We start from the raw sequence: 13,719 nt of genomic DNA on the forward strand, positions 1-13,719 counted from the left end.
AGTTTAACTGCCTGTCTGCAGGATCTAGTGCCCTTCTGGTTCCACATTGCACTTAGTAAGGATCTCCTAATGTGTCTGTTAAACTTGGGCAGATACATATTATATGGGTTAGATCTTCAGATCCTGCTGCGCAGAGGCGGCAAGTTTGATCTTCCTGATTCCTTTTCCATGGGGCCAGATGCGGGAGAATTGGTAGTATGCCGAGTCGCAGCTTTAGACATTTTTCCTTGATCTTCTGTTTAAATGCGTGATCTAGGTACGTTTGAGGCTTTAATGATTTGTAGTCGTTTAGGACTGTCCATCCATGAGCCCTTTTCGATAGAGTTTCCTTGTCTTCTAGTAATGATATTATTTTTGTTACTTTCGTTACTAGCTTTTTGAAACTTTTATGATCTACCGGGGTGTCCCAGAGGTCAGTCAGTTCGAGTCTTTCTAACGATTCTGTCAGATACTTTTTTGCATGTGATCGTCCTCGACGTTGCAACTCAATCCAAAGGTGGGCATTTAAGGTGCCTTGCTCTGCATTCTAATCTTATGCCAACATTTTATGAAGCTGCCCCTTCTTTCCACATTCTGTTTTTGGACCCCGAACTCCAGGCGGACTTGGGCAGGGGATACATAGCTGGGTAGGTGAAAGATAGATCTGTAGGTTTTACTGATCACATTGTCAAGGGTCAGTGCGTCTTTTCCAAGAGTTGCTTTGCTCCCATATGTCAGCGTCGGTTGAAGGCGGGCTCTCAGTACTTGTAGAAACGGGTCAAGCATACAGTCTGGCAGTATTTTCTTCAGAGGCTTCATCGCAAGATAATTCATGGTGCCTTTTCGATGTAGCAACTCTAATTGGGGTTTGAACGAGCCTCTGCTGTCTAATAAGACCCCCAGCACGTTACATGGTCCAGTTTGTGTCCGTCCAAGTACCAGCTAATTTTTCTGGCCTTCTTGTAGTTCACGGCCATGGTTCTTGTTTTCTTTAGGTTAATAGTTAGTCCGTTGCGCTGTGAAAATGAGCTGGTACTATTTAGAAGGTGCTGGAGGCCAGTTGGAGTGCCGCTTATTAGGACAAGATCATCGGCATAGAAGAGATTGGACAGCGTGATGTCTCCTAGCCGCGGGGCGTGCGATTTGATGTTATCCAATTCTCCTGGTAGGTCTGCGAGGAAGAGATTAAACAAGGTGGGGGCTAGGACACACCACTGTTTCAGGCCTTTAAAGGTGTTAATTCGCCTGTAGAGGTGCGTCCCGTCGCCCAGCTTTATCTTGACCCAGGTGTTGGTGTGGAGTAGAATCAACTGTTTCAAGAGGGGTTGTAGGATCCCACATTTTTCAAGCTTACGCCATAGTTTGCCCCGATCCACATGGTCGAAGGCTGAGCTGTAATCTATGAAATATAAAAACAGTGAGTTCTTTCCTATTTTGGCCGCATCAGTCAGCAAGGTAAGGGCCATGACGTTGGTGGTGGTTCCTTGTCCTCTGGAGAACCCTGTTTGATTTGCCGGAATGATATGGTTTGAGGCTGCCCAAGATGTCAGTTCATCCAATAGAATACCGGCGTAATACTTTGCCTCTATATTTAGTAAAGCGATCAGCCGGTAATTGCAAGGGTTGCTCCTGTCTCCCTGCTTATAAATTGTGCTTATAATCGATCCTTTCCATGATTCCGGGCAGGTTTCTGATTCCTGTATGCACCTAACGAGTGGTGCTAACGTGTTGCTCCAGAAATCAGTGTTGTATTTAAATATTATCGGTGGAATCCTGTTTGGGCCTGGAGCTCCTTCTATTTTCCCTTTCTTTATTTGAGTTTTAATCCGATCCACTGTTATGTTGACTTTATTTTCCTTGCTTGTTGTTTTTTACTATTAGTCGTTGCCCCATCAGTCTTCTTTTGGTTGTGTTTTTCCATTGTGCTTTTCGTGGGGTTTCTGGATCCTTTTCCTTCTTTTCCTGTTTCGTTGTCCTTCTTGTTGCTCTCTGTATCCTGAGTGATCTGGTCTGTGGGGACACCTTCTACAGATTGGTTAAAATGATTGTGCAAGTAGTCAGCCCAAGCTGCCTCTGATATGTATGAGCTTATTCCGTGATGCCCTGGTCGTTGTAAGCTATGGACTGTTTGCCAAAATTTGGCACTATTTTTTAATCTCGAGTCATGCTTTATTTTTGCCCAGAGTTCGTCGTTTGCGTGTCTTTTGATTTCCCAGATTGCTTTTTTTAATCTTGCTTTTAAACCGCGTAAGGCATCTTGCAGAGGCTCTTTTTTAGGCTGTGTGCGGAGTTGGTTCAAAAGCTGCTTTATGTTCCGTTTAAGTCTTTTTATCTCCAGTGAGTTTGTCTTACTTGGTTTAGACTTCGGAAGTTTACCTTTAAGCACCCTTGGTTTTGTTGCGTATTTGATCCCAAGAGTCTTCGTATACCACTCCCAGGCCTCTTTTGGGTTTGCAGCCAAGTTGCCCTGATGAAATAGCTCCTTCGCGTTTGTAGACAGTTCTCCGATCTTGCCTTGTTTGTGTCTTATACATTTGAAGTCTGTTGTATATTCGGACCCGACGGTGGCCCTGACTTCCATGGGACTCTCTCTGATTGTCCTTAAAACAACTTCTTGTGGCAGATGGTCGCTTTGATCACTAACACCCATTTTAAATGATTTAATGATGTCAAATAGTGGGAGGGTTGCAAATGTATAGTCCAGGTGGGAGGAGCTTTTTGCGGAGTTGTAGGTTGATGCTGGGGGGGTGTCTTCTATAAACCGGCCGTTCAGCACCCTTAGATTTAATTGCTCTAATTCTTTTAACAATTGTTTTGAGCACTTAGTTTGCTTAATTGGAAGTGCTTGTGCATGGGTTGGAATTCCCCTGGCTCTGTTGAGGTCTTGTGCTAGTTCGTCTTCCGTTGCCGTTCCAAAAAGAAAGAGGTTAAAATCGCCTGCCAGGATTAAATATTAAATGCTCAGCTTCCTGTTCGTCCAAGATTCTTGCTGTCTCCTTTACCAATTCTCTTGCACCTTTCCGACTGTGCTTCGGGTGTATGTAGGAATTGATTATGATGAGGGTGTAGCCCTGCTTTCTAGTGTTAGTTGTTATGACAGTCGCCTGTATGATGTTAGGGACTATGGTTTTGGCCTTTATTTCCTTCATTGATCCTATTGTAAGAATTGAAGCAAGAATCATCAGTCCTCCTGATCTGTGGCCAAAGGGTGAGGTCCTGGTAGCTGGGACGATTTGCGTCATGTATCCTTCTAGGACTATCTCGGTTTCTTCCCAGGTTTCTTGTAACAATATCAGGTCAAATGACCTTAAGTATTTTAATGTTCCATGATCGTCCAATTTGTCAGTCAGGTCATTTATATTCCAGATGCATATTCTGAGGTTATTCAATGTTGTATGTCCTGAGGGCTGCACAGGGGACCCTTGTCATTGCCCATCTCTGTTGGTTATTGTTCGCTGTATTATATCCAGATTTAGAGTTGATAGTTTCGTTGTTACTGTTTTGGTATGTAAGGGCCTCCCTTGATGGCCTGGAGACCGGCTGAGAGCTCCTTTTAAAATTGATGTAGCTTTGTGCAGGTGTTCTTTTGCACTCTCCTCTAAAAACGGTGTTGGATAGGCTGGCCTGCTACCTGGTTCCAGCTTTATTCCCCACTGAACCACTGTGCCTTTAATTAGGCCGGGTCACCCCTCCTGCTCCCGACGCCTCCTGACGCCTCCTGCTGCCCCGAGCGACCCAGCCGCCGCTGAGCCGCCCGCCTGTGCCGTTTTTCCCGCCGCTGCCCGCTGCAGCCCTGCCCACCTTCACCCCATTGGCCGCCCCGCTCCCGCCACCCAGCTGACCCGCCCTCCCGGCTCCTGATATAAGGGGTCTGCAGTACGTGTTCTGGAGTGACCACTGTGCCTTTAATTAGGCCGGGTCACCCCTCCTGCTCCCGACGCCTCCTGACGCCTCCTGCTGCCCCGAGCGACCCAGCCGCCGCTGAGCCGCCCGCGCCGTTTTTCCCGCCGTTTTTCCCGCCGCTGCCCCCTGCGGCCCCGCCCACCTTCACCCCATTGGCCGCCCCGCTCCCGCCACCCAGCTGACCCGCCCTCCCGGCTCCTGATTTATGACGCCCACAGAGCGACCGCGCAGCGGACGCGCGCAGTGGGAGCACCGAATGAGCGCCGAAGGTGCGCCAAAGGTAAGCCCGTCTGCGCCCGTCCGCGCCTGGCCCGCGCCCAGTGCCAGGACCCCTGGCCCACACCGACGGAAGCCGACACGACGAACCTACGACGCCACCGACCTCAACGCACTCAACACCGGCCGAACCCCGGGCTGCTACCGAGCCACACCGAGACGCACCCACGGACCCTTCAGCTGCCACTCCTGCAAGTTCACCTGCATCCGGACCTGCACGGCACCAGCACCCACCAAACCGAGCACCAGCAGCACCCACCTGAAGTGCATCCTGCTCAACACCCGCTCCGTCCACAGACACGCCGTCGAGCTCTGGAACCTGATCGACACCACAACCCCAGACATCGCCTTCCTCACGGAAACCTGGATGAACGCCTCCTCAGCGCCCGACATCGCCATCGCCATCCCGGACGGCTACAAGATCATCCGGAGGGACCGCATCAACCAGACAGGAGGAGGCATCGCCATCATCCACAGGAACACCATCCGCATCACGACCGACACCGACGACACCCTCGCACCCGACGAGCACCTGCACTTCCAGATCCACGTCAACCCCAAGACCACCCTCAGAGGCACCCTCATCTACAGACCCCCGGGACCACGCACACAATTCAGCGAAGACATCGCCGACTTCATCAGCCCACACGCCCTCCCCTCCGCCGACTACATCCTCCTCGGGGACCTCAACTTCCACCTGGAGAACAACAACGACCGCAACACCACCACCCTGCTGGACAACCTCGCCAACCTCGGACTCAAGCAACTGGTAGACACCCCCACCCATTACGCCGGACACACGCTCGACCCGGTCTTCTCCTCCAGCAAGGACATCGCCTTCAGCCACGCCACGGGACTCCACTGGACGGACCACAGCTGCGTCCACTTCAGCTTCAGAAGGACCACGCTCCACCATCACCAGCAACAGATTCCCCGCAGAAGCTGGAAAAAGATCACTGCAGACCAGCTCGCTACCTCCCTGAGCAAGAACCCTCCCACCAGCACAACGAACCCCAGCCAAGCGGCCACCATCCTCACGAAATGGATCAGCGACTGCGCAGACGACCTCGCCCCTCTGAAGACCCCGCCGAGCAGACCCGGCAGCAAGAAAGCCCCTTGGTTTAACGACGAACTCAAGAACTCCAAAAAGAACTGCAGAGCACTCGAGAAAACCTGGCGCAGAGACCCAACACCGGACAACATGACTGCCCTCAAGCTCGCCACCCGAAAACACCACCAACTGATCCACGCCACCAAGAAAACAGCATTCAAGGAACGACTGGACAACAACGCACACAACAGCAAGGAACTCTTCAACATCGTGAAAGAGCTCTCCAACCCCAACGCCGGAAACAACGACACCACCCCTTCGCAAGACCTCTGCAACTCCCTCGCCTCCTACTTCCACAACAAGATCGCGGACATACACAACAGCTTCAGCACCCAACCGCGCACGCCACGACCGAACCACCGCCCCCCACCACCACCCTCCGAACCTGGACCCCGATCAGCACCGAAGACACCATCCGCACGATGAACTCCATCCACTCCGGATCTCCGACAGACCCCTGCCCTCACCACGTCTTAAACAAGGCCGACGCCGTCATCGCGCCCCACCTGCGGGACATCATCAACACCTCCTTCGACATCGCCACCTTCCCGGAGAGCTGGAAGCACGCCGAACTCAGCGCTCTACTTAAGAAACCATCAGCCGACCCCACCGACCTAAAGAACTACCGCCCCATCTCGCTGCTCCCGTTCCCGGCAAAAGTCATCGAGAAGACCGTCAACAAGCAACTGGCCGCCTTCCTCGAGACGAACGGTTCCTCGACCTCTCGCAGTCTGGCTTCCGGGCCAACCACAGCACCGAGACCGCCCTGATCGCAGCTACCGATGACATCCGAGCCCTGCTCGACAACGGAGAAACAGTGGCCCTCATCCTCCTGGAACTCTCCGCAGCCTTCGACACTGTCTGCCACCGTACCCTAGTACAGCGCCTCAGCAACGTCGGAATCCAGGAGAAGGCACTGGAGTGGATCATCTCCTTCCTCGCCGGAAGGACACAGAGTGTCCGCCTCCCCCCGTTCAGATCGGATGCCACCGAAGTCATCTGCGGCGTACCACAAGGATCGTCGCTCAGCCCCACGCTGTTCAACATCTACATGAGCCCCCTCGCAGCCATCGCACGCCAGCACAACCTCAACATCATCTCCTACGCCGACGACACCCAGCTGATCCTCTCCCTCACCAACGACCCCGCCACCGCCAGAGCCAACCTGCACGAAGGGATGACAGACGTAGCCAAATGGATGTCGAACAGCCGCCTGAAACTGAACTCGGACAAGACTGAAGTCCTCATCCTGGGATCCTCACCCTCCGCCTGGGACGACTCCTGGTGGCCCCCCGCCCTGGGCAGCGCACCCAAACCAACAGACCACGCACGCAACCTGGGCTTCATCCTGGACTCCTCCCTCTCCATGACCAGACAAGTCAACGCCGTCTCCTCGTCGTGCTTCAACATCCTGCGCATGCTACGTAAGATCTTCCGATGGATACCCACCGAGACCAGAAAGACGGTCACCCAGGCCCTCGTCACCAGCCGTCTGGACTACGGCAACTCCCTCTACGCCGGAACCACCGCCAAACTCCAGAAGAGACTCCAGCGGATCCAGAACACCTCAGCTCGACTCATCCTGGACATCCCCCGCCGCAGCCACATCTCCGGACACCTGAGAGACCTGCACTGGCTCCCGGTCAACAAGAGAATCACCTTCCGGCTCCTCACCCACTCACACAAAGCCCTACACAACCAAGGCCCAGGATACCTCAACAGCCGCCTCAACTTCTACGCTCCCAAACGCCAGCTTCGATCGACCAGCCACGCCCTCGCCGCCGTCCCCCGCATCCGAAGAGCCACCACAGGAGGAAGGTCCTTCTCCTACTTGGCCGCCAAGACTTGGAACTCCCTTCCGACCCATCTCCGCCTGACCCAAGACCACCTCGCCTTCAGGAAGCAGCTCAAGACCTGGCAGTTCGAACAGTAGCGGACCGCCCCCCCCCCCCCCCCAGCGCCTTGAGACCCTCCGGGTGAGTAGTACGCTATACAAATGCTTTGATTGATTGATTGATTGAATGACTGAGCGAATTTGTTGAGTTCTCCTAAGATCCGATCGACCAGATCATTAGATGACCATGTTGTCTTTGTCGTTTCAGGTTTGTTCTGTTCGTTTGCGGGTTGGAATTCAATTTCAAGTAAATCAGTTGAAGTGATGCCTTCCAAACCCTTGATCGATTTAATCAGTTTTATTATGTTTCCTCTGTTCAAGGTGTCCATTCTGCCTCTAGATTTATAATCTGGAACAAATGTTAATACATCTGTCTTGTTTGATGGCATGGCTCTGGTTACTTGGGGTGCAGTTTGGTCGAGAAAGTTGGCCCAGTCGGGGAGTTGGTCATTATTATTATCCATTGTGGCTGAAGTTGCCCTTGTTTTAGGTTGTTCCAATTCCTGGTCCAGAGTCGGCTGTTTCACGTTTTGTAGCGTGGCCGTTGACCGACTGTCAGTGTGGCTCGTTGCTGGGCTACGTAGGTCAGTCACTTGCTCGAATCTTTCCCGCTGTTGAAGGCATTGTGCCTTTGTGACCTCCTTATGCCCAGAATATTCAATTTCTGACTAGTACTTCCTTAGATCTTGAAATTTTAAAGTTGATGGGGGTCATTGTAGTTGCCGAATTTTTACCCAGGGGCGGGAGCTGCTCGACCTGGTTTGAAAGTACCACCGTCGCTTCTTGTTCTGCTTGATGTTGTAGGTCCGTCGGCTGCCCCTCCTGGTCATGGGCAGCGACTGTCATTTTCCTGTTCCTGCCCTTCCTTTTTTGTTTCCGACGAATTTGTGCATTTGTAGAGATCTCTGTATTGGCTCTTTCTTGAGGGGAGAGGTTTGGAAGTGAGCTTTTTAGCGATTGTCTGGCTTTAAGGGAACAGGTCTTCTCGTTTTGGGACGGTTTATTCTCTGATTTTTTTGCGGTTCCATGTGTTTGGGAGTCCCTAGTGACGTTTCCCTCATTGGCAGTATCATTCAAGTCCGATGATGCAGTTGGTCTCAAATTATCTAGGAGATTCTCCAGCATTGTTGGTAACGTTGATAGTTTGTTTATTATTGGAGAGCAGTCACATTCTATTCTAGGTAGCGCAGAAAGTTCTGCTGCTTCCTGACCCCTTTTTATGAGACCGTTTAAGTCTCCTAGTTTCCTCTCGATCCCTGAGGTGAACTCGGCTAGTGTTTGCAGTACTGTTAGGTGCATGTCTAATTTCTCTGATTGATATTGTAAAGCCGTTGCTGATAGTTGAATTGTATTTAGCAGGTTTGCCCAGAAGGTGATGAACGAGCTTTTACTCTCGCTCTCTGGTCTGCTAGTACTGGGAGTTGTGGTAGGTTTTAAGTTGTAAGCCGGCACTAGGTCTTGCCATTCCTGTGTTGCAAGGAAGGTCATGTCACTATCTATGGTGTATGTGTTCGTCTTTTGCTGATTTCTTGGTTTGTTAAGACGTCCCTTATCGCTCTGCTCTTTTGGGGCTGTTTGGGGGCCGTCTAGTGCGCTCTTCTCCGGCGGTGAAAGACTACTGTTTGATCGAGATGCTGCTGACCTTTCGTCCCGTGCGCTCCGAGATTTTTGGCACGGCGATCAGGTTAGTTGCGCACCCCAGGCCTGTGGATCGGGTTGTTCAAGGATGATGGAGGCATCTAATGTGTCTAGTTCTCTATCTGTGCTTGACCCCCTAAGGGATTCCTTGTCTGGGGAGCTTTCTGTTGTTATCCTTCCGAGCGGAGACTGTGTGCCTTGAGGGCTTTCCCGTTCGGCGCCAGATGAGCTACTAAGCTCCTCTGGCCGGTCTGTTGTTGTGCATTCTGCTCCATCTTCTTCTTTTTTTATTTTCGGCCTGCTATCAGTTAAGGCCGTGTTGTTGTTAACGGCATGGATGTCCGCTACAATAACTTTTAGTGTTTTTTCCATCCCCGTTTTTTGTGTGCTTGTAATGGAGAATATTCTATCTTCCCAGGCTCCAGCGGAGTTCGTAGGCCTTCTAGGTTTTCATTTTTTGTGAAAATTGCGGCTCCTGGTTGTTTTAGGAACACAAATTTCGTGTAGATTTTTGGTTGGTAGGAGAATGAGGTTTTCCTAGCTGGTTCTCCGTCTATGGTTATGAGGTCTTCAGTTCTATTTCTTTTTGTTCCTTTAAATGAATTACTTAGTTTTGTTGCATTGACTAGGCCCGTTGTAATTTCTGGGTTGTTATCTTTGGTGGCTTCCAAGCCGGTGAACCAGAGGCAGCCCGTGTCGTCACAGATTTCTTTGGCGATGTTGGTATTATTGGGGTTTTCCTTTTCCTTGATGATTGTTATTATTTTGCAGGAGTCTTTGTCTGTAGGTGATAGGGAGGCTCCGGCGTTTTTTGTGGCCCCCTTTTTCCGTTTTGATACTGGTTTTGTAATTGACCTTCTCACATTTCCTGACCACATAGCCGGATAGCAGTTGAGCTGGGTCGCTAGTGCTGGTAGCTGATAGCTATAGTTTATTTCGACTAGTGGAACCTTGCGACTGGAGTCAGTGAGGGATGATGAGGACCGGCAGTACCAACACCAACTCGGGCGGGGAAGGACTGGCGACTGTCTCACCTCTGTCCTTCCAGTTCTGCAGTGTGAGTGTGACGAAAGTTGGGAGCCGGGAGCATGTGCTGGCCACCGATATGACACGCTTTCTCTGTCCTCTATCTGGGCTCTCTCTGGGTTCTCTCACAGGGCTCAGGGCTCAGCGCTCGCTCTCTCTCTCTCTCAGCGCTAGGGCTCGGGGTACGGGGCATTCGGGGCTTGGGGCTCAGACTCTCTGCCTCTGCCTTTGCTTTGTCTCCGGCCGAGAATCACCCACCAGCCCTCCCAGCCCACCAGCCCACCTACCAGCTCTGCGCTCCGTGCGCCGGCTCGTTAGTCTGTAGCTCAGGAGAGAGCTGGGCGGGGAACCGAGCTTACAGTTTTGCAGTTCGCCTGCGGTTACCCCTAGCTGTTACTGCGCCGGTGTTGTTATCTCAGCGCGACTAGGCTCAGCGCTCACAGCCGCACGCAGCTCACAGCTAATTGGGGTACCACTCTATGGCTCTCCGACGGTGATTCCCCCGGCTACTGCGGCGGCTGCTGCGGCGGCGGCTTCCCCTGCTGCTGTGGTGTGTTGATTCTCCCAGCGCTCGGCTCTGCACTCCGCACTCACAACCACTCACACCCGCAGCCTGTTCTCCTGCTCCTCCTCCTCCTCTGCTCTTCGTGATCGGCAATCGGCAGTCCTCAGATTGACTGACAATGGAGTGATGTGAATTAGAACCTTTGTGATGTTACCAGTTGTTATTTTCGATTTGCCTAGGGGGATCCCCACATCTGGTGATTTAAAGCTGGCTAAAGCGCCCATGGAGGATCGTTTATGATCTATAATCGTATCCAGCGAGAGCCTCTTCTCTGTTAACTGGATTTTGTGAATTAAGAGAGACTCTCCCCTTGATAGAAATGTGTCCAGAGTCCCCTTGACCCCCCCCACCGCCAAACGTCCGGCTTTTTGCTTGCTCATCATGCGAATTAGGAGTTTATGGTTAGCTTAATCAAAATGTTACAAAAGGACCAGTTATAAACAGCAGTGATAATACCTTAGGGCAGGCAAGGTTCTAGAATGTCTCGGTGCCGTGTACCCTGAAATGTCCAGAGTTCTTGAAATCAGGGAATGACTCTTTATAATTTTGGTCTCCTCCTGACGTTACGTATGGAGCAGGGCAGCTAGCTGGTGATGTTTAGGCCGGTCCATCAATCTTCTTCTCGCTGTCTTTCATTCTGACAATGCACAATGGCTCCAGAGAGAAAAAATTAAGGGGGGGTGGCCCAGCCCGGCCACTTTCGGCCCCTGACGACCTAAGACGGCCCCGCCCTTGTCCCGGGTTTCTCCTGGCGCCGCCCGCGATAAGTGCCTTTTGAGCGCCTCCTGACGCCTCTCTAGCGCTGTGGCGTCATGCGAGCCGGGAGGGTTGCTGGGAGTTATGGTCCAATGACTCGTGGCGGTGGCGGCTCCCCCGGGAACCTCGGTAATTGGAATCCACAGTTCGCTGGATTAAGGCAGGCAGGCTTGGTGAGGCTGTGAAAAGGATAATGGATAATTGGGACTAAAATTCTGCATTAGTAACCACAAAACATATCAAAACCCAGCAGGGGCTGTATTGTGTCCAACACAAGTAATGTGTAGAAAGAAAATATGAATGAAAAATCCTGAGTCCAGTACGTGTTTATGAAGTAGAAAAATATGTCACTTCAATCCAACAGCGTATAGGCAAAGGACGTTGCAACCGCCTCCAATAGGAAGCCGTTGTTACATCAGACAACATTTTCAGACATCCAATTCAGTAATGGAAAGAAACATACGTGTTCTTCGATAGACGGAGCCTTTAGCACCATCAGAGGACATCTCGGGTTGTTTTTGATATAACTGCGTGCCAGGAAGTCATGTGCCGCTGGACAAATATTCCAATTTCCTAGGACTCCATGCATCGCTGCAAAGGCCATAATCCCGATGCCAGAACATTGCAGTTCATGAGCAACTAAGGGGCTCATCAGCTGGTCATAATCCGGGTTAGGAGACACTGTATTGCAGAAACACTAATCCAGAGTCCAATCAAAACAGCAATCCAGGCAATGGAAGACAGGCTGTACGCATGTAAAGTAGGAGAACCGGAACGATGATCCATAAGCTGCACTCAATGTAGCCAGAGGCAGCATTCCATAGTAATCAAGCATCCGGTTGCAAAGCTGAAGCAGTCGGGCCGATTGTCTTGTGACACAGACCGCGCAGCTATTTCTGAGTAAGCAAATTAACAGCAGTACACCAGCAGTCAGGGCAAGATTTAACGGTAAACCGCCTAAGAGGCTGGAAAAAATAGAGTGAGAAAATGCCGGTATCACACCAAATATAGTTTGGCATGAGGTCACAAGGGCACAACTTACAATTTTAAAAAAGTGCGCCAAGCCTGTGGTCGACGAATATTGTGTGAATCAAAGCACCGAAATGCAGAGGGAGATCAAAATTCAAAATTGCATGCACCTCGGTGTGAGTGTTTGCCACGTGAAGGACAAAAGTTTCACGCGAAAAAGTAAGGGCGACTACTTTCTGAGATAATAGAGCCCTTATTCGACTCATCTTGTTGAACTCTGCTTTCAAGGTCGGAATGGAAGGCCAGATGGATACATCAAGCTTCCCATGCAGAGGAGGGAATAGCACATTCTTACAGCAAACTACACATTGGGAGACAGTCACAATGTACGGAATCCCTGCCAGCATCCCACAGCAATCTTCATTATTTAATAAACAAATAACTACTGTTTGCTAGCAACATGAAAGTCGGCGTTAGAGCCTGGGGCGGGTGTACCCTTTAAAATGCAGGCCAGATTCGGCAAATTCGAATTATAAGAGCCATGCAATTGTATATTCTTGCAGACTAGTGAGTGATCAGGCATGGAAGTGCACTCTTCACCATTTAAATAAACTTCTTTACCCTCCCTCAGGCACCTATAGGTAAATGGCAGAGACCATACTTCATGGAGAAAGGCACTACCCAATGGAACGTAATTGATTTTGACCATGGTACAATACAGACACTTCATCTTGCACAATATCGACAACAGATGAAACAATATTGTCAATGGTGTAAATTTGGGAAGAAATTGTGTTAATGCTATTATCTACAACTGCAAGAACCTTTTTCTAAATTAGCTTGATCAATAGCTCTTAATCTAGAAGCAGCTTCAAATTGAGACAGTTTACAAACTTCATTGTAAACAGCTTATATCCTTCTTTTGGATCTGCCTGCTGCAGGACGTTTCACAAAGTCATTCAAAACAACATCGTCAGTCAATTTGGACAAATGGAGCTTAAATGACGCTAAAGTGGAATGTTTGAGCCAATTCTGGCACAACTTGCCTACAGAATAGGTAGTGACAGAATGGTTGCTCTCAAAACGGGGATCAACCCTAACCTGTGTGTAGCCGGGGGTCAGACCCAGAAAACGATGTTGGCATGAATCTGCCTTTTTTTGCCATAACAACCAACCTTTGGGATCTAAGCTGGAAACATTAAATGAGGAATTCAGGATCAGGGCCTTCAGATCTTCAATGAACCTATCAGTGTGATTGCACCAAGTAGGATATTTACCCAAATCAGGAATAGAAGGGGCATATAATTTTTTAGACGTAGCCAATCCAAAGCAAGTTATGTGAGAAATAGTCGAATTCAAAAACAACGTATGGTTCGGGATGAGACATGCACGATGCAAAGCCTCAGTGGCCTGCACTTGCCAAGTTTTATAACCCCAAACAGATTTAAGATCTATAGTACCTCTCCACAGCTCATAGCCGCCTATATCTAATTGATCGTTAAAGGACTTCGAATACAATAATTTAGTGTGGGTGAGTCTAACTTTGGAAGAGGACTTAGCAGTCATTCACACAATCCCATCTAAGATAGGCCAAGCAGTGAT

The 13,719-nt window shown here is 50.3% G+C and overlaps 1 protein-coding gene across 8 annotated transcripts in view; it reads right to left on the bottom strand.

The window, feature by feature from the left end:
• The window catches only part of KANSL1L (KAT8 regulatory NSL complex subunit 1 like), a 3,925,143-nt gene that overhangs the window by 1,794,872 nt on the left and 2,116,552 nt on the right, over window positions 1-13,719 (bottom strand). The window lies entirely within an intron of this gene.

Source organism: Lissotriton helveticus, chromosome 3_1 (assembly GCF_964261635.1).
Source record: "Lissotriton helveticus chromosome 3_1, aLisHel1.1, whole genome shotgun sequence".
In the NCBI taxonomy this organism is placed as follows: domain Eukaryota; kingdom Metazoa; phylum Chordata; class Amphibia; order Caudata; family Salamandridae; genus Lissotriton; species Lissotriton helveticus.